General features: G+C 42.8%; 1 protein-coding gene across 1 annotated transcript in view; it reads right to left on the bottom strand.

The window, feature by feature from the left end:
• Positions 1–22,237, bottom strand: part of COL22A1 (collagen type XXII alpha 1 chain) — a 238,177-nt gene extending 215,940 nt beyond the window's left edge. The window contains exon 1 of the mRNA XM_081951041.1: positions 21,931–22,237. The gene's annotated coding sequence lies outside the window, so the exon portion shown is untranslated. The remainder of the gene's footprint in view (positions 1–21,930) is intronic.

Below are 22,237 nucleotides of genomic sequence, written 5' to 3' on the forward strand. Positions count from 1 at the left end.
ACATGGAGTCTGTGGCTAAATACTGATGGAATTCTCTGGCATATAATCAGTTCGTCCATCTTTTCAGGATCATATCTTGTTGCCCTTGTAAACTGGTGTTTCTTTTTTTCCTCTTTAAAAATTACATCACGGACAACCACCAGCAGGGAAGAAGGAAAGTGCATGACATCACCGGTATAATGATTTTTATCACGTAATGACATCACAAGAATATATGGTATATCTTCATCACATTTTCAAAGCTGACAGTGTATCCTTTTCTGCAATCTAAATAATGTCACTTTTATGCTCAGTTTCCACCTTCGAAAGCCAAACAATTCAATTCACCCTATTACAGTCATAGACCAAAACAAATAAAAACACTCAGTCAATATACAATTAAAAATTCTAGTATAAAATAATAGATAACAACTAATTATCTTCCAGTTTGTCTCTGTCTCTGTCTCTCTCTGTCTCTCTCTCTGTGTGTTCGAGAGTAACTCTGGAACACCATGAGCAATTTCAACCAAACTGGTACACAGATTACTTATTCTCTGGAAACAAATACTGTGGCATAAGACACCCCTAACACCTCTTGGGGTGTGTGTTCTGTTAAGATGTTGCCTGTTGTGCCTTTCAGTGGCGTCTACTGTACTGCCATAAAATGGATTCTACTGTACAGCCCAGTGGAGTTGCTATGGTAACGACTTCACAATACTCCATAAGGGGGCGCCTTCTGGTAAGGGGAAAACATTAGAAATTACATTTGGTCTGGACATTTTCCCCTATAAATAAATATCCAGGCAATGCCGGGCTATCAGCTAGTCTATGATAAAATCCAGTCTGTCAATTATACATGGTTTGACTATGCTAAAATTATAGTTCATAAACTGTGTGGCCCATTGTCAGTTTAATACTAAAAGGAAAAGGAATAAGCAGTGCAAAGATTTTGCTACATTTGTTATATAAGAGAACTATGGTGGATTAGGCATGTGTTTCCGACAAATCCCCAGTGCTGTTGTGCAGAACTTGCGCTGTAGTCAATTCAGCCAGTTTGGACTGGTTTTGGTGAACCAGTAGTGGAGATCGCAGGTGGGCCCTCCCACCTGCCCTGGTTCTATGCTGTCCTACCTAGCTATGCTTTTGAGGCCGGGTGCATGCGCTGAAGGCGCGCATGAGAGCAAAGCACATGCATGGAAGGCTGGGCATGTGCGACCCCCTCCACCCTGTTTTGGGCCTAGCAGGCCTCCCTGAAGCCTCCTGGGAGCCAAAAACAGAGCGAGGGGTGCACCACACCCACCCACAGCCCATTTTGGGCCTAGGAGGCCTCCCTGAAACCTCTTGTGACCAAAAACAGAGGGGGGTGCATCACACACACCCACAGCCTGTTTTGGGCCTAGCAGGCCTCCCGGAAGCCTCCTGGGACCAAAAATGGGGTAGGATGGGGGCGCACCACACAACCCTGTGGCCCGTTTTGGGCCTTGGAGGCCTCCCTGAATCCTCCTGGGACCAAAAACAGAGGGGGGTGCACCACACACACCCACAGCCCATTTTGGGCGTAGCAGGCCTCCCTGAAGCCTCCTGGGAACAAAAATGGGGTGTGGGGGAATGATGCACTCATGCCCCCCCACCTCTAGCATATATGTGTGAGCCCCCTGCCTCTGCACACGCATGCATGTCTCCTGCATGTGCCCCTCCCCCACACATGCATGGCAGAGACCTGAAAATCAGCTGGCCAGTGGTAGGCGTGCACGCATGCGTGGTGCAGCTGAGCTGGGATGATGGCTTAATGACTGAAGAGAGGGCTCCGTGTGCCAACTGTGGCATGCCTGGCATAGGTTCACCATCATGGTACTATGCCAAATGTCAGTGTATGCTACCAAGATCCCTAACTTTATAGTCAAGGGCATATCAAGCTATATAAAAACAGTTGAAAAATAACAGTGATGCCATTCCTTCCTATTTTATTACAATAGCTGTGCTGTCATCTATACCCTCTATTCATTTTTCCAAAGCAGGGAATTTCCTTTTTTTAAATTCACCATCTATGTGCGACTCATGTTTCAATTCAGGAGGCCGTATTGATCTGGCACCGTTCCTAAACGGTCATTTTCATTCATGAATAATTCTCCTTTAAGATCTGCTGGAGTGATTTTTAACCCAGCTTCAATTAAGATTTCCGCTGAACCTCCAATGTATGTGTATTTGAAGGAAAAGGGGTGGATTCTAAGCAGAGGAGACAGAAGGAATGTGAGGTGAAATCCACTGCATTGATGTGGGAACTTTTTAATTTCAAAATAGACACCGCAGACAAGTGTTAACAAAGTGAAGTCTCCTGGCTGCAGGATTGTCTGAGGGATCGTATTTCTTTCTCCGAGAATCTGACTGGTTAGATTAGTAAGAGAAGCCCATCTAACTATGAGAAGGGGATTTCATAGACCATTTATGACAATCTCTGGCAATGGACAGAAATTTAGCTATATGTTCTGCTCACTCCAAACTACCATAAATACTGTATTTTTCAGAGTACAAGACGCACCAAGATTTTGAAGAGGCAAATTAAAGAAAAAAGGTTTTGCACTTTGCAGACCTCCCAAAAACGTTTTTTGTCAAAAAAAAAAGGCATATAAGCTTTAGGAGGCTTATAGAGTGCTTGTGGGGGCTGGGGGGGGGGCAAAAATGAGCAAAAAAACAGCCCATTTTTCACAAAAACGGGCCTGTTTTTAATTTTAAAAAATGGCATGCATAGCCTTTAGGAGACGTATAGAGTGCTGCTAGTGGCTGGGGGGCAAAATTGAGCAGAAAACGGCTATGCATGGCCATTTTTGCAAAGGGGGTGGGGTTTCGGGAGGCTAAAAATGTTGTATTCAGTGTATAAGATGCACCCAGATTTTCACCCTCTTTTTTGGTTGAAAAAGGTGTGTCTGATACTCCCCAAAATACGATAGTACCATTTGATAAAACCATAGTAAGACCACACCTGGAATACTGCAACCGATTTTGGTCACCATATTACAAAAAAGATGTTGAGACTTTGGAAAAAGTTCATAGAATAGCAACTAAGATGATCAAAAACACGATCCCCGAAGCAGTTGTTAAACTGCCAGGAACCCATCACTAAACAACTACCTATATTGTACAAAAGAAGAGGAGCTAGAAAACCCTGCATTGCTGTCCAAATAAACTTCAGGACAATCTTTAAAATGAAATTTAAAACATAAATAAAGTCAAGTCGAATTTGAATCGGTGATTATGCTTGAGTGTTTTTGAGGAGTACCAAAATAATCTCCAAAGGGATTCTCTGTTTCCAAAAATGCTTACTAAGAGTTTTGCTCAGAGGACACAATTTTTACCAACAGAGAGAGGCAGAGAGAGAAGAGGAGAGCCAATTGCTTCCTGCTATTTATATTTTGGAGGGAACTTATTCTGGCTCCGTGGGATGAAATCTAACCTTTTCTTTTTTAGTACAGTACAGGAATTGTGTTAATAAAAGAACTAATGTGTCATGTCTTTTTATAGGCATTGAACATGGGGCAGGGGAAGAAGGGTGGAGCCCCTAAGCTTAAATTGGTTAGTAAAAAAAAAACAGTTTATGTTTCTCTTACATAGAACAAGGTATGTTCTGGTCCCGGAGCACCAGTGGTGAAATGCTACCAGTTCGAACCAGTTCACCTGAACTGGTAGTAAAATAAATGAAACCAGTTAGGGCAAACACGTTTTTCCAACGATCAGCTGTGACATGCAATTTTCTGCTTTCTAGCTAATAGAAATCGTGCTTTATATATAATGTATATAATGGCTCAGAGTGTGTATGTTCCAGCATAACTCTAGAACTCCTTGAGCAATTTCAATGGAATTTGGTACAGAAATGACTTAGTCTCTGAAAACAAACACTGTGGGGGTAAGACACCCCTAACACCCCTCAGGGTATTTGTTCTGTTAAGATACAGCTTGTTGTGCCTTAAAATGACTTCTACTGTACTGCCGCAAAATGGCTTTCAACTGCACAGCACAGTGGAGTTGCCATGGTAACGGCTTCACAGTACTCCACAAGGGGGCTCCCTCTGGTAAGGAGGAAAATCCAACATTAGAAATTATGTTTCGTCCGGACATTTCCCCCCTATAAATAAATACCCGGGCAATGCCAGGTTATCAACTAGTATGAAATAGTACCTATTACAATGTGTAACATTAGCAGCCACTTTCAATCTCTATGATAATGGCGGAGTTTCTCGCCAAGTGATCACAGTGCACTATAGCTAAATATGCATTACGCTATGTTGCCAATGAAACAGTCTGGACCACTGAATAGGCCCCTCTCATGTTAGGACTTACTGTAGGACCTAAATGTTCTCTGTGTAAAGGAATCTCCCCATGGACGGTTATAATTATATACAGAGGAAATCTTCAAGAGGAATAAAAAAAAGCCTTACAATATCAATTCTGACTTTTTTGACCACTTTGTGGATAGCAATGTCAATAGCGCTTAGACTTCTATACTGCTTTACAGCCCTCTTTAAGTGGTTTGCAGAGTCAGCATATTGCTCCCAACAATTTGGGCCCTTGTTTTGCCCACCTCGAAAGGATGGAAGGCTGAATCAACCTTGATACCCCTACACATGAGTCTTTCTCTTAAGGCAAGGAAGGATCTCTTATGGCCTATGGATCAGAGGTGGGTTCCCATTGATTTGGACCGGTTTGGCCAAGTAGATAATAACTTGGCAGCCTGGGTCGCTGGAACTGGCAGTTGACCCAGGCCTGCCATGCCCCCGAACCAGTTCTCTTGGTGGTGCCATAGGTGACACCATTTGGCTTCTGCGCATGCAGAAGCATGTTTTAAGTACTGTGTATATGTGCATAACATCAGCAGCCTGTCCCTGAGTGAACCAGAAGTAGCAGCAGACAGAACCCACCCCGGCTATGGACCTCATACAACCTTTAGATCATTATTCTGGGGTTTCCGAGTTCTCCTGTCCATGCTCTTGAGAGTTAGGAATCTCATGTTTTAGTCTTCTTATGTTTGTAAACTTGAAATAATCGAGACAGAGTTGATTTCTTCATGAATATATCCCCATACTTTTCTTGGCAACTGTACAAAACTAGTTTGCCATTTCTTTCTTTCTTTCTTTCTTTCTTTCTTTCTTTCTTTCTTTCTTTCTTTCTTTCTTTCTTTCTTTCTTTCTTGTTGCTTTCTTGCTTTCTCACTCTCTCTTTCCTTCCTTCCTCCTTCCTTCCTTCCTTCCTTCCTTCCTTCCTTCCTTCCTTCCTTCCTTCCTTCCTTCCTTCCTTTTTCCTTTTTCTTTTGCAATTCCTAACCTAAGCTCCGGTACATTATTGGTATTACCTTGTGAGCTGCCACTCAAACCTTAACCTCACCCAACCCAGCTAAGCTTTTGATTTCAGAAACAGAGGGTTAAACGTTGCTACTTGTTGAGACCTAAAACCTTAAACCTTTAAAATAACCACCTAATTTCCCCTTAAGGCCCATCTTTTCCAAAGGACACAGGGAGGCCCTCAAAGGCATCTTCCCAATTAATTATTTGATGTGGCTTTCCCTTGTATGTCCCTTGACACCAAAATTACACACTCACTGGCTTTTTTTAAATTTAACTGCCTGGAGGGTGGAACTTGTTTCATCTGGTCACATCTGTCAAGTTCAGGCCACTGAGGATTACTGCAGATACCCCTGTCTTTGGTGCGTGAAAATATCCTTGTTTCTGCTAAAGTGAAAATTCATTTATAATCTCTCTGGGGAATTTTTGCTGATTAGTCTGAACATAATCTCTAATTCCCACGAGAAAGGCTGAGCGCCAAAGAATGGAGGCCTTTGAACTATGCTGCTGGAGAAGACTCCTGCGAGTCCCTTGGACTGCAAGGCGATCAAACCGGTCAATCCTAGAGGAGATCAACCCTGACTGCTCTTTAGAAAGCCAGATCCTGAAGAGGAAACTCAAGTGCTTTGGCTACCTAATCAGAAGAAAGGACTCACTGGAGAAGAGCCTAATTCTGGGATCGATTTGCAGGCAAAAGAAGAAGGGGACGACAGAGAATGAAGTGGATGGATGGAGTCACCGAAGCAGTAGGCGTGAGCTTAAATGGACTCCAAGGGGTGGTAGAGGACAGGAAGGCCTGGAGGAACGTTGTCCATGGGGTTGCGATGGGTTGGACACGACTTTGCAACTAACAACAACAACGATCTCCAATACAATAAATTAAATTCTTCTTGACTGTGGCAACTTACAAATGTGTAGTAGGGCAGAATTTCAAAAGTCTGGAATTTGCCTGCGATGAGATATCTCTTTCCTACACGTTGGTGGCCAGAAAAAAAAAAGCATGAATAACAGACAGCCGAAATAGATAAAGGTGAGAACTGAATAAAAATGTCTGGAAAGATGAAGCAAAATGAAGGAAACAGGCCTTTAAACCTTTTCCTGTAGCTCAGGAAATCCCCTGCTTATCATTGATCAAAGTGTGGGCTTTTTCTCACTGTCTGGAACTTGTAGACAAGAGAGAAAGTGCCAGACGGAGGAGTGAATCTGCAGCAAAAAAGTGTTAGAAATGGAAAAGGTTATTTTTGTAGAGCAAGATGAGCAAGAACGTAAATCAGGCGTGCTATGATAAGAAGGCAGTGCAGGACATGTGTTTTGTCACGGATGGAAAATAAAGAGTTTGGAAGAAAAAGATTGACAGATCTAGCAATATATTAATCAATATTTAATTAAGGGGGTAATATGCCTGCTGCAACCAAGAAATTAAAAGAAGCTTGCTCCTGGGGAGGAAAGCTATAGCAAATCTAGACAGCATGCTAAAAAGCAGAGACATCACCCTGCCAACAAAAGTGTGTATCGTCAAGGCTATGGTTTTCCCAGTTGCAATGGATGGCTGTGAAAGTTGGACAGATACAGTAGTTAAGGCAGCAGAAAGAATAATCACAACCAGCCTGCCTTCCATAGAATGTGTACATATTATGAAGGTCAGATGGAGGGCTGAAAAGACCCCTCTTATCCTGGAAATAAGAGACACAGTGGCTCAGTAGCTAAGATACTGAGTTTGCCGATCAGAAGGTTGGTAGTTCAGCAGTTCAAGCCCCTTGTAATGGAGTGAGCTCCCATTACTTGTCCCAGCTTCTGCCAACAAAGCACATAAAAAATGCAAGTAGAAAAATAGGAAACACCTTTGGTGGGAAGGTAACAGCGTTCCGTGCTCCTTTGGTGTTGAGTCATGCCGGCCACAAGACCACGGAGACGTCTTCGGATAGCGCTGGCTCTTCGGATTATAAACGGAGATGAGCACTGCCCCCTAGAGCAGGAAATGACCAGCATGCATGTGCAAGGGAACCTTTACCTTACCTATCCTGGAAATGAACTGTTTCATTTCCTTCCCTTGGGATGGCTCTGTAGGGCATTTTATGCCAAGTTAACTAGACAGAGGAACAAGGGTTTTTTTTCCCCCCTGAAGCAGAATATAAGTTTAAGTGCTATTGGTATTGGTGTGCACTGAATTTGGTAGAGTTATAGAAAACCATGTTCACATATTTTTAAAATTTTACTTGTTCAATAATTTTTATACACCAGGAGTATAGTTTAGGCCTATTCGCAAAGATCAGGATCTAAGTTGTAATATAGTTGATTTCAAGAATAGAATAGAATAGGCTCTATTCTATTCTATTCCATTCCATTCCATTCCACTCCACTCCACTCTATTCCATTCAATAGGGAATGGTGGAGTGGGGTGGAGTGGAGTGGAAAGGAAAGGAATGGAATGGAACAGAATAGAATAAAATAGAATAGGCCCTATTCTATTCTATACTATTCCATTCCACTCCACTCCACTCCACTCTATTCCATTCAATAGGGAATGGTGGAGTGGGGTGGAGTGGAGTGGAGTGGAAAGGAAAGGAATGGAATGGAACAGAATAGAATAAAATAGAATAGGTCTTATTCTATTCTATACTATTCCATTCCATTCCACTCCACTCTATTCCATTCAATAGGGAATGGTGGAGTGGGGTGGAGTGGAGTGGAAAGGAAAGGAATGGAATGGAACAGAATAGAATAAAATAGAATAGGCCCTATTCTATTCTATACTATTCCATTCCACTCCACTCCACTCCACTCTATTCCATTCAATAGGGAATGGTGGAGTGGGGTGGAGTGGAGTGGAGTGGAAAGGAAAGGAATGGAATGGAACAGAATAGAATAAAATAGAATAGGTCTTATTCTATTCTATACTATTCCATTCCATTCCACTCCACTCTATTCCATTCAATAGGGAATGGTGGAGTGGGGTGGAGTGGAGGGAAGTGGAATGGAATGGAATGGAACAGAACAGAATAAAATAGAATAAGCCCTATTCTATTCTATACTATTCCATTCCACTCCATTTCACTCCACTGTGTTCCATTCAATAGGGAATGGAATGGGGTGGGGTGGAATGGAGTGGAGTGAGGTGGAATGGAATGGAATAAAGTAGAATAGAATAGAAAAAGGAATAGAATAGAATGACTGGAAGGGGCCATGGAGGTCTTCTAGTCCAGCCGCGTGCTCAAGCAGGACAACCTATACCATTTCACTTCATGACAGCTGATTGGCCAGAGCATTCGTAGATCATTTAAGTCCATTTAACATCTGCCGTAGAAGATAAATTTTGCAGCCTTTCTATTTCCATTATACTGGAAGATCTGTCTCTAGCAAGGGAAGAGAAAGTCACACGTGTCAAGAAAAAAATAAATCAGTTTTACAGTCACTGACTCAACAGAATGCAGCACAAGAAGTCGGCTTGGATGGAGGAAACAATCAGCAATGTATCTGTGTGCAATTAGTGTAAACCTCACTCTCTTTAAGATGTAACTTTAAATATATACTCTATTCTCCACCCTGACATTTCTCCTAAAACAGATGTCAGAACATTTCCGCTTTGGACTTCTGCTTTATTTCCCAGTCTTCACCTTTATCTCTGCGGTGTCTTATAATTTCCTAGTCTCCTTTCTACGTGGGAGTTTTTAAGTCCCAACTTTAGCAGAAGAGGGCCTCATTTAAAATTTAACTCCTTCCCTCCAAAAGGGAAGAAATGGTTGAAAATATCCATGTATCTTGTTTTTCCCATACCATAAAATCTTGTTTTTCCTATAAAAAGGCATGCCAACCCAATTCCAGTGTCAATAATCTTGTATTTCTCAGTACAATCCATTCTTTCATCCATGTTAACACTGCTGCCTGATTATATAATTCCCAATTTGGTTGTCTAAACTCTCTTTTAGTTCTTGCGTCTTATAGCATTTTTAAATTGATTCTCGCTTTCTTCCCCTGCCAAATAAATTTCATTATTGTTTTATTAAGATTTTCAAAATATGTTTCCTCCAATTTTATCGGGATTGTTTGGAATAGAAACAGTAATCTTGGTAATATGTTCATCTTAATTGTTGCTATTCTTCCTATTAACAATAATTGCAGATTTTTCCATCTCTCCAAATCTGCCTCAATTTGTCTTGTCAATTTAAAGTAATTATCTTCCTTAATCGTTTCACGTCTTGGTGTTAGTTGGATCCCTAAATATCTCACTCTTTTAAGTGATCTGAATAGGTAACTTCTTCCTTAACTCCTTTTTCTGCTTCTCTGTAGTATTTTTCATTAGTATCTTAGTTTTCTTTTTATTAATTTTCAACCCTGCCACCTCACCATATTCTTCTATTCATTCTAATAGTTTCTGTTTCTAATAGGCCCTGTTTCTCGCGGATCTTCTAAAATGAACACCAAATCATCTGCAAATGCCTGTAATTTATATTCTTCCTTTTTTAAAATTTTCATACATTTTATCTCCTTGCCCTGTCTTATATTTCTGTTTAATACCACCAACTTCAATACAAATAGTAGTGGGGATAGAGGACATCCCTGCCTTGTACCTTTCATAATATTAAGTAATGGTAAATGGAGATATGACGGAAGAAAAGATTATGGATATGTTCAGAAAGGAAGACAAAAGCTGTTAAACACAATTTTTAAGTCAGATGAATCTTCCAGCTGTCCCTCCAAGCTGGAAAGTGGCCACTGGCGATTTCTTTTCACCCCAAATATGTCTATTTTGGAGATGATGTTCTTTTTCTGGCAACTGCCATTAAGTGGTCGGCTACTTGTTATTATGTGGTCTGTAATTCAGCAGCTACGTTTGCCCAAAGTTGGGAGGGGAAAGGCAGGAAGTCTTAAACTCTGTTATTAGAGGACCTTGCCTGGACATTTGATTGACAGATTCAGGTGCTACGAGACATAGGATTCTTGGCCTAACAGAGTCATCAGCCACTGACTGTGGTTCAGCCAGATGTGCAAAATCATAAAAAGGTTCCAAAGGGGGATGTATTACAGTTACTATAAATTATAGTTCTGTATTGTTCTCGAAAACAAGCTGAGACCATAATGTCATGTCCTAAGAACCGTGGTGGTTAGAATGCAGTATTGCAGGCTAACTCTGCCCACAGCCAGAAGTTCGATCCTGACTGGCTCAAGTTTGACTCAGCCTTCCAACCTTCTGAGGTCGGTAAAAGGTGGAGCCAGATTGTTGGGGGCAATAGGCTGACTCTGTAAACCACTTAGAGAAGGCAGTAAAAGCACGATAAAGCAGTATATAAGCCTAAGTGCTATTGCTAAGGGCAAAGCTGAATGAGACTTCACATCGCAGATAGAAAGGAAGCTATACTTGGGTTCGGATCTAGGCTTCTCCAGCAGCACAATGCTGAGTCCTCATCCTGATAAACCCCTTTTATTTAATTTACAGTGAATTCCTCTCCAGCAAAGTCCCGGCCCACAGTCTTTCAAGATAGTTCACAATTAGTCCTGTTTCCTATTTGTTTTAAGTCCACGGGCTGACAATAAGAGGAGAGGGGAGGGGAGGGAGAGGGATAGTGGAAGAGAGTGAAGAGTGGGGAAGGGAAGAGCAGGGAGAGGGGGAAAGAGAGAGGAGAGGAGACAAGACAAGACAAGAGGCAGAGGGAGGGAGAGTGTGGGAGAGGGGAAGAGAGAAAAGAGGAGAGAGATGAGAGGGGGAAAGAGGAGAGGGGAGCAGAGTGGAGGGGGAGGGGAAGGGAGAGGGGAAGAGAGAGGAGTGGAGAGGAGTGAAGAGAAGAGCAGGGGAGGGAAGAGCAGGGAAGGGAGGGGAGGGAAGGGAAGAGAGAAAAGAGGAGAAGGAGAGGAGAAGAGAGGGAGAGGGGAGGGGAAAGGGAGAGGGGAAGAGAGAGGAGATGAGCCAAGACAAGACAAGACAGGAGACAGTAGGCAGAGGGAGAAGGGGGAGGGGAAGAGAGAAAAGAGGAGAGAGAGAGGAGAGGGGAAAGGGGGAGAAGGGAGCAGAGTGGAGGGGAAGGGAAAGAGGAAGAGAGAGGAGTGGATAGGAGAGGAGTGAAGAGAAGAGCAGGGGAGGGGAGGGAAGAGCAGGGATGGGAGGGGAGGGAGAGGGGAGGGAGAGGGGAAGAGAGAAAAGAGGAGAGGGAGAGGGGAAGAGAGGGAGGGGAAGTGAGAGGGGAGGGGAAAGGGAGAGGGAAAGAGAGAAAAGAGGAGAGGGAGAGGGGAAGAGAGGGAGAGGGGAAGTGAGAGGGGAGGGGAAAGGGAGAGGGGAAGAGAGAGGAGATGAGGCAAGACAAGACAGGAGATAAGAGGCAGAGGGAGAGAGAGAGGGAGGGGGAGGGAAAGAGAGAAAAGAGGAGAGAGAGGATAGGGGGAAGGGAGAGAGGGGAGGGGAGGAGATGGGAAGAGAGAGGGGCAGAGAAAGGAGAGAACTTCATTGTAATTTTTTCATGGCGAGCAAACCTCCCCACATTAAAAATGAAATTCTGTTGCCTGCTCTCAAGAGAAAGTGTATATCTACCCAAACATATACATAACATACATATACACATGCTATATACATGCATAAATATATAGTTAAGTGATACAGTTGTACGTGAAAAAAATAAATCCCATGGCCATGCTACTTAGCAAAAGCAACTCAAGTTGCTTCCCTGAGTAAGAACTGCATGGGTCATTAAATGAGGACGTCATTTAATGTGACCACACCACTTGCACATCTCTGCCAGCTTCTTCACTGATTTTGCTTCTCGGAAGCCGGCAGAGAAGGTTGCAAATCATAATCACACAATTGTGGGACACTGCAATGTTCCTTAAGTATGAGGAGTGGTCACAACTATCACTTGTTCACCACTGTCACAAGTTCAAACAGTTGCTGAACAAATGGTCATTAAAGGGGGGACCACCCATAATTTTGTGGAGCTCCATGATTATAATTTGCATTGAGAAACTGCAGCTGCTAAATCTATTTCCAGCCCAACTAGGAAAAGTGCTGGGATCCTGTGAACTGAACTTACGGGAAGGAAAGAAGAGGGTTTAAAATGGGACTTTAGTTACATGAAAGGCATGCTGGGAGAAAAAAAATACTTATAAAGAAAGGCATAGGGTTTTTTTTGTAACCTTTTTGCGCAAATCTAAGAGAACATTCCATGATTTGCCATAAATTAACAATGCTACCCTATACATACCTGCATGAAACACTCTGAGTTTGGAAATTAAATTGAAATAAGCCAGTTAAAAGAAATTGGCAAAGTCAAGCAGTGTTGATTTAAGAACCAGACATTAAAAAACAATAAGGTTTAAAAACTTGTATAACACACAGAATTGTTTTTAAGATGAGGCTATCTAAATGTTTTAGATAGATAGATAAATAAATAAACTGTCATGTGCTACCTTATGCTTATTTGTGCTTCACTGCAGTGGTGGGATTCAATTTTTTTTTACTACCATTTCTGTGGGTGTGGCTTGGTGGGCTGGCATGGCTTGGTGGGCATGGCTTAGTGGGCATGGCAGGGGACGGTTACTGCAAAATCCCATTCTCTCCCGATCAGCTGGGACTCAGGAGGGCAGAGAATAGATGGGGGCAGAGCCAACCAGAGATGGCATTTACCGGTTCTCCGAACTACTCAAAATTTCCACTATTGGTTCTCCAGAACTGGTCAGAACCTGCTGAATAGCACCTCTGTTTCACTGCTATGCAGTGATGGATTGCCACAAATGGTTGGGAGTGGGAATGAAGAGGAAAATGCTTTGGGGAAATAGAAATAAGTGCTGTAGCTCTTTGAGATGCTGCCTCAAGGTCACCCATCTGGGATAATGAGGGCGCTGCATTCCAAACCGTGTTTAGACTGACATTATGGAGATATCTTGCCCAAACCTGATTAGTTACACCAGGGTGGGCAATGAGAGACAGTTAAAGGAGGGAAAAGTAGAACTTTGGGATTTTGGCACTCGATTCTCAGTTCTGGCTTTGCAATTACTACAACACGCTTGATCTATAATAATAGATACCTTTCCTAACAAATGGAGCCAAGGATTATTTCTATTTAGAGATGTACATTGCGGCAGGTCTGACATGAACAAACATCTGGGAGGCTATCCCTGGTGTAGGACATTCAGTTAGAACAAGAAGAATGTAGCGCCTGAATTTAACCACCTTTGATGTTCACGGAATGAACCTCTAGTTCAGTGTTTCTCAAACTTGGCGACTTTAAGTCCTGTGGACTTCAACTCCCAGAATCCCCCAGCCAGCATAGCTGGCTGGGGAATTCTGGGAGTTGAAGTCCACAGGACTTAAAGTCGCCAAGTTTGAGAAACACTGCTCTAGTTGGTATCAACTGGCCCTATTTCACAGAATATGTTATGCATGGGGGAAAAGAGGATTACCCTCTATCTTTGGAAGAAAACGGAGTACAAAATAAAGCCAGGAAGTGATAGATTGAAAGTTCAAGGCTAAGGCTCAAAAAAAGATGCTTTTTAAGCTATACTGAGTGCAGCACCCAGTACCAATAAAGAAGAATATTTGTAACTCAGCGTCTATGGAGATCCTCCGTCATCCAGGTCATACGTTGGGGAAACAAAACAACCACTTCATAAACGCATGGCACAACATAGGAGAACAAACCCATCAGGACTACATTCAGCAGCCCATCTCCAGTGAAAAGACAAAAGCCACTCTTTTGAAGACAGCACCGTCCACATTTTGGACAGAGAGGACCGCTGGTTTGAAAGAAGGCTCAAAGAGGCCTTCTATATCAAAAGTGAACATCTCTCTCTCAACAGAGGGGGGGGGGGGAGAATACGACATCACCTATCTCCAGTCTACAACACAGTTCAATAGTTCCAAGAAGGTGCCACACTCATTTGCAGGTGACTGTGATTCTGAGGACGCAGACAAAACCTCCAATGTCTCTCTAGAACAGTAGTTCTTGTTAGGGATGTAACCCTAGTGTTGGCTTGGCAATGTATATAAGCCATGATTGTAACAAATGTATCTGTTACTTTAAATGCTAGAGAGATGTAATTGGATGCTAATTGCTTTAAGCAGCCATATAAGGAGGAAGGAACTATTACGGTTTCCTCGCCGGATAGCTACTGATGTTCCTGACTGTTCCTGACTGTTACTGTATGAGTTTTGTATTAGAGAGAAGACCGTGTATTGGATGGTGGCTAGTCTGTAACTAGGTTACCTGTCTACATGGTGAATTATGAGTTGAGCAACTGTAACTTCTACGAGTTGTATATACTTCAAGACTGCTTATAGTCTGTTTGGAGACTGTTTATCCTATTTTTGTTACGCAAGTAAAGCTATTCTTTGTTTTAACTTTGGTGGCTGTGAGTGACTATTCAACGGCTTATTTGTTACTATGTTCCTTTGCTGAACTCTAGTCTCCTAACGGGGATAGACTTAACAGTTCTCAACCTGTGGGTCGGGACCACTTTGGGAGGTCAAACAACTCTTTCACAGGGGTCTCCGAAGACCATCGGAAAACACATATTTTCAAAAAAAATATGGCAAACATAAAATAAATGTATGGTTGGGGGTCACCACAACATGAGGAACTGCATTAAAGGGCCACGGCATTAGGAAGATGGAGACCCACTACTCTAGAAGAATGCAAATGACCAGCTGTCTGCAAGGAGTGTAAATCCTTCCATGTCCCCAATTAGTGGTAGGTTTCGTTTCATTTTACTACCAGTTCTCGATCCGCCATTATCTCCCGCTGCTGCCATTACCGGTTCGCCCAATCCAGGGTGAACTGGCAGAAATCCACCTCTGCCCCCCCCCCCCATCCAGTCAGAGATGAAGAAGCTGCTTGGATGAGAAGTGAAACATCTTCAAAGAAAAACAAGAAAGTCCAGTTGCCTCTTGGAAAAAAATAACACACCTTTGGGATAGAATTATGGTCTTAAATCACACGAAAGCTCCTCAATTGGATGACTTCAAGTGGAGCTCAACCACTTTTAGCTGGATGCCGGGACTGAGCAGAATATTGGACAAGAGTGTCTCAGCCTTTCTTAGTAACTCTGGGATGCTTGATAAAAAACACTCTCAGGATGTGTCCCCCCATACTTGAGACATAAAGATTCGGGACACTTGGCCTTAAATGACCACCATGGGTTTTCCCCTGCCAATTTAGAGATCACTTCTATTCTCAAGAGAAAGAGATTTCTTTCCCTTTAGCAAGTCTTAAATGGGATGGAGCCTGTGCCTTGAGGTGGCACTTCTGAGAAGTTGACATTTAAGAAATAAAAGAAAAAGGATGTTTTAAGGGGAGGAAAATGCACGTCTCCAAAACATTCCACAAGAATTACTGTATGTATGGGGCAGTTTTATAGGCTGTGCTGGTAGGAAAGGCACAAATAGCTTTTGAGAAAGTCTCAGCTCTTTTTTCTTTTCATTTTCATTTTTTTTGGCATCAAATTCCAGTGCTGACACGTAGCATAGAAAAGCATGCCCTCAGACTATCTGCAATAGGAATCTGAAAGGAATTTTATATGATTTCCTAGAGCTCCTTCGGTGGACAATTGCAATAGCTCTTAGACTTATATACCGCTTCGCAGTGCTTTTACAGCCCTCTCTAAGCGGTTTGCAGAGTCAGCCTCTTGCCTCCAACAATCTGGGTCCTCGTTTTACCCACCTCGGAAGGAGGGAAGGCTGAGTCAACCTTGAGCCTGGGGAGATTTGAACTGCCAAATTGCAGGCAGCCGGCAAGCAGCAGAAGCGGCCTGCAGTTCTGCACTCTTAACACCTGTGCCACCATGGCTCACAATGGATGTGAAGCCCTGGAGGATCTCCAGGGTGACAACACACAACATGCAAGAGGTAGCCATCATCCCACCTTAAGGGAACCATTCATTTCGGTCAGCTGAAACCGGCAAAAAAATGTCACCCGGGCTTCAGTGGGCCATAATTCGAATTCAGAATAGAGCTGGAAGGGACCTTTGAGGTCTTCTAGTCCAACCCCCTCTCAAGCAGGAGTCCTTATACCCGTGATGGTGACCCTATGTCATGTGTGCCACGGGTGATACACAGAACCCTCTCTGGTGGCACGCCAGCCGTCACCCCAGCCGAGCTCCACCATGCGTGTGCATGCACTTCTCACTGGACAGCTGGTCTTCGGATTTCTGCCGTGTATGTGCAGAGCCTTCCCCAATTTCTGCAGGTTCCCTCTCCCTAGTATGCCCTACATTTCTCCTCCATTTCTGCCACCTGTGCCTTTCCTGAACTTCATAGGTTCCCCCCCCCCAAGCGTGCTCTATTTTTCTCCATTTCTGCTGCCCATGTCTTCTCAAATCTCCGCAGGATCCCCCCCAGCAAACCCTACCTTTCTCCTCCATTTCTGCTGTCCATGCCTTCTCGAATCTCCGCAGGATCCCTCCCAGCACGCCCTACCTTTCTCCTCCATTTCTGCCATCTACACCAACCTGAAAGCCAAAGCTGGGGGCACTGCACAAGGCGCCACCACACCCAGTTTTGGGCCTGGAAAGCCTCCTGCACCAACCTGGAAGCTAAAATGGGGCACAGGAGGCCGCATGTGTGGGGGAAGGGGCCGCATGCCTGGGGGTGCTCGCATTGCATTTGGGGGAGTGGGGGATGTGCACGTGCATGCTTTCAGCACTCCCACCAAAAAGGTTAACCCTCACTGCCCTATACGATTTCAGACAAATGGCTGTCCAATCTCTTCTTAAAAGCCTCCAGTGCTGGAGCACCCCAACTTCTGAAGGTAGTAAAGGTTTTCAGTCAAGGTAGCCTTCTGCTTAGAATCACATCGGAGCCCAAACTTTCACTTGTTACGTGAGACAATTTTAAGTGAGTTTTGCCCTATTTCTACAACCTTTCTTGCCACCGTTGTAGTGGTTAAATCAGAAACATGGTTGTTGAATGAATCCGGCTTCCCCATTGAGTTTGCTTGTCAGGTGGTTACAGGACCCCGAGACACGGCAGCTGTCATCAATATGAACCAGTTGTCAAGCATCCAAATTTTGATCACGTAACCACGATGGGGATTGTTCTGACCGAGGCTTCCCAAGAGCATGAAACAAACTCCTTGTCCCGACAAAAAACCCTTTTATGAATGGACTGTGAATTCTGCTCAGTCACATCCCTCAAAGACTTTCGAGGGAGGATTTACAGTCACAGACCTTATTTGGCTTGGAGAGCTGCCAAGCCAATATCTGCAGAACTTGGCAAGGAGTCTCAGAGAGTCACAAACCAATTAAGCAAACTAATTGCCTCCTGCAAACTCCACTCCCCTGTTGCTCCTCTTTTATTTCCTCTGGGAAGGGCCATTCATTGTCCACATGTAGCTTTACTCCCAAGTCGACCCCTGTTCTTTAGCTGTTCCCTTCATCTGGCAACTCTGTGTATGCACACACTGGGAACAGGCTCCTGCTGTTCCTCTGCCTCACTGATGTCTGACTCTGGAGGCAGCTGATAACTGGCATATGGCTCTGTCCCCCTCTCTGCCTCCGACACAGAGCCTTCATCAGAGCCTTCTCCAGACTCCAGTACAGGCACATGTTCCTCCCCAATTTCCTCACTGCCCGAATCTGCTACCAGCTCTGCTGACTGCTGGAGGACCACAACAGGGATGCTGCAATGGTGATGTGAAAATTGGCCATAAGTCACTTTTTTTCCAGTGCCGATGTAACTTGAAGCAGTCACTAAATGAAGTGCTGTAAGTTGAGGACTACCTGTCAATGGCTTTGCAAAGCTTTACATCCTTCATGTAATCATTCCATATCTTCTCTAGAGCAACGACATTCCATGCAACTTGCTTCCCTTGGAAATGCCAGCAGAATATTGCATTTGCACTCTTCCTTTTTTACTAATTTATAATATGACATACAAAGAGAATACACAAGTAAATAGTAGGGAAATTAGGGAAGGAAAAAAGGAAGTGGATAATGGTGAAAGCAAGAGGAAAATAAAAAAGGCATTGACTTATGACTCCTTTGGTGCAGTTGAATAAGGCATTAAGATCTACGCTTTCATTTTTTTCCACCTCAAGCACAAAGTCCAGAAGTGGTTTCCAGGTAGAAATAAAGATATTTGTGAGGTTGTTTTTTTTTTGTTTAATCAAAACAGTCAATTTAGCCAACTCTGCTAACTCCATGAGTTTTTGTAGCCATTCATCCATAATGGGGATCGAGATGACCTTCCTTTTCTGTGTGTAGAGCAGTTTTTCTGCCGTTAACATATATAACATCAGAGTTCTGGAATTTTTTTTCCAAGCCTTTTGTTCCATTAAACCCAAAAGAAAATTCTCTAGGTTTTCTTTCCATATTCACTTTAAGAATTTTCTGCATTAAGATATGAATCCTGCTCTAATATTTCTTTGCTTTTTCACATGTCCACCTTAGATGTCCACCATAGATGATCAAAAGTCCCTTCTTCTCACAAGAGAAGGTAGGATGGCAAAATCAGTTAGCGTATGATTGTTAAATGGTTATACTCTGTATTTTGCTCTGGGAAGTTGGGGGCAGGGAGGGTTGGAGGGTGGGAAGGGGAAGGGGTAATACTTGTAAAACTTATTAAAACTTTTAATAAAAAAAATAAAAAAAATAAAAAGTCCCTTTACATTTACATTGTATAGAATATTGTACTTGCAAGTACAAGCAAGAGCAGATCATTGGGGGAAGCCTTATGATCCTGCATTTGCATCAGAAGGGATTTATGTGACATTTCAAGAATTCATTCATTCATTCATTCATTCATTCATTCATTCATTCATTCATTCATTCATTCTACAGTAGTGGCCAAAATTGTGGAAACCTTTTGGAAAAAAGTGTATTATTGAGATTTGATGGCTAATAACACCACTTTCTTTTGGAGTAGTACAATAAAATTATATATCAGTGGAAAGATAATTTAATCAAGAATGTAATGCCACAAAGTTTGTTCAATTGTCTGTATTCTATGAAACGTTATAGACAAATAACCAGAAAAAGGAAGCACAACTTGCTTAGGTTGATATCAGGTAGCTTTTCTTCATTACCTTCACATTATAACAGCTGCAGAGCTAAAAGACTTGGTGGGAAGACATTGTAAGGCAGTAATTCAAAATGACAAGCCATTCATATCAGCCTTAACTGAGAAATGAATAGAGTAGAATAGAATAACAGAGTTGGAAGGGACCTTGGAGGTCTTCTAGTCCAACCTCCTGCTCAGGCAGGAAACACTATACCATTTCAGACAACTGGTTGTCCATTCTCTTCTTTAAAAACTTCCATTGTTGGGGTATTCACAACTTCTGGAGGCAACTTCCGTTCCACTGATTAATTGTTCTAACTGTCAGGAAATTTCTCCTTAGTTCTAAGTTGCTTCTCTCCTGGATTAGTTTCCACCCATTGCTTCTTGTTCTACCCTCAGGTCAGGTGTTTTGGAAAATAGCTTCTTGCCATGGGCTGATTTTTCCCACTGTAGCATACTATTCTTAAATGCTGAAGCCCAAGAATGTAGCTTATAATTAGAGAGCAGCTGAATATACCAAGCAGGACCATGTATTAAACATCACAGAAAGCAGTATTTTTTTTAAAAAAGTAGGAATATGGACACTACTTTATGAAGTTACAGAGCAAAGAAAATCAGTGTAACTTAGTTTGCAACATGGCATTGGCCAAAGCTGGAATCCGCCTATAATGTACAGCAGAGTTGTATTTTTATTCTACCAGCTATTTACAGCAAAGTAGATCATGTATCAGTTAGCAACAAAGGCTTCAGAGGAAAATAAACATGATCAAAATATTGAAAATAGGCAGGTTAAGAAAATAAAAAAAAACCTTCTGCGTTTTAAACCAGAGGCGATTCTGCGTGCAAATAGGGACAGTAGGAAAAATGCATTTTTTCTTTCTTTCTAAGAAAATCATCCAAATCTATCAGCTGAATGCACCCAAAGAACGTTTGCTCATCAGGAATAGTCATGGAGCATGTCAGATATTTCTAGATTTGGTAGACGGAATCATAAAATTAGTCCTTCTGAGCTTAATTTAATTGTAAGCCACTCAGTATGCTCCAAAGGTGCCTTTTCGGGAGGCAACTGGACTTTTTTCTTGTTTTTCTTTGAAGACACTTCACTTCTCATCCAAGAAGCTTCTTCAGCTCTGACTGGATTCTTCAGTTAGAGCAGAGGAAGCTTCTTGGATGAGAATTTGAAATGTCTTCAAAGAAAAACAAGACAGTCCAGTTTTTCTCCTGAAACAAACAAACAAAAAACAGAGACAACCCTGACCTGGAAGACTGAGAATCTTTACATACACTAAGTATGCTACTTCTGAACAGGAAGGTAGCCTGCAAATCTAATTGAAAAGGTGCTTCTAGTCACTGAAACCATCAATCAAAGCAGCTCCTGAAACAAATAGAAAATGTGCCCTGGGTCAAAACGTCAGAGCAGTTAGCTATCTCGCTTCAATTGACCTAATAGAATGAGCTTCTTCAATGCCGACATTCACCTGCTCTGAATTATCTTCCCTCCGGGCAAAGGTAGACAGCCCAATTTGAATTGGCCCAGTTGCATTAAAAGCACAGAAGCAGACCAACCTGATTCTACAAACTGAAGGGACACCTAGAACTGGATCAATTAGATGACCAGACTGAAGCAGCAGATCCCTCCACATCTAATTCAGGGGCTGCCCCAAAGAAGAGGGAGTCAAACTATTTTCCAAGGCACCTGAGGGTAGAAAAAGAAGCAATGGGTGGAATCAATCAAGGAGAGAAGCAACTTAGAACTAAGGAGAAATTTCCTGGCAGTTAGAACAATTAATCAGTGGAACAGAAGTTGCCTCCAGAAGTTGTGAATGCCCCAACACTGGAAGTCTTTAAGAAGATGTTGGATAGCCATTTGTCTGAAACGGTATAAGGTTTCCTGCCTTAGGCAGGTGGTTGGACTAGAAGACCTTAAAAGGTCTCTTCCATCTCTGTTATTCTATTCTATTCTATTCTATTCTATTCTATTCTATTCTATTCTTTCCACTAATCTTTTATCCAGAAGCTGTGGGTGCTCCATCACTGGATGTTTTTTTAAAGAAGAGATTGGATAACTATTTGTCTGGAATGGTGTAGAGGGTTGGACTAGAAGACTTCCAAAGTCCCTTCCAACTCTGTTACACTCTATTCTACGCATTAAACAAATAAATCACATCCATGCTAGAAAAAAAACCTTGTGCGTATCCCACCAAAGGTAAAAGGCAAAGGTTCCCTTCGCACATATGTGCTAGTTGTTCCTGACTCTGGGGGGCGGTGTTCATCTCCGTTTCAAAGCCAAAGAGTCAGCGCTGTCCGAAGATGTCTCCATGGTCATGTGGCCATCATGACTAAATGCCAAAGGCGCATGGAACGCTGTTACCTTCCCACCAAAGTTCCTATTTTTATACTCACATTTTTGCGTGCTTTAAAACTGCTAGGTGGGCAGAAGCTGGGACAAGTAACGGGAGCTCACTCTGTTACATGGCGCTTGGGACTCGAACTGCCGAACTGCTGACCTTTCTGATTGACAAGCTCAGTGTCTTAGCCACTGAGCTACCTCATTTCCCACCAAAGGTGTTATTAAGAAGCAAGTGACAATCCCCTTCAAGGTTTCTCAAACACCTTCTCTCTCTTCTCTAGGATGCCTCTTACCTGTTACGTGTAGGTGAAATCTTCCACCAGTTCTTGGGGAATCAGGTTAAGTCCAGCCCTTCAGATTCGACTCACAGCCAGCACGTAAAACAAACCAAATCCAATCAGAGTGTGGGGCAACTTTCAAAAGCAAAAGACAGCTGGAAAAAAATGTTCTCTTCTATCCATAAAAGTCAAAGGCATTCCTTACAATTTCTTCTTTAAAAAACAAAACAAAAACCAGATTGAAAGAGAAATGGCAAGAGAGAGAGACGAGGCAGCCTCTCGGCTCGAAAGATTTTGCACCCTGTCTCAATATCCCTCTTGC

This window comes from Natrix helvetica (assembly GCF_964273705.1).
Source record: "Natrix helvetica genome assembly, chromosome: 4".
In the NCBI taxonomy this organism is placed as follows: domain Eukaryota; kingdom Metazoa; phylum Chordata; class Lepidosauria; order Squamata; family Natricidae; genus Natrix; species Natrix helvetica.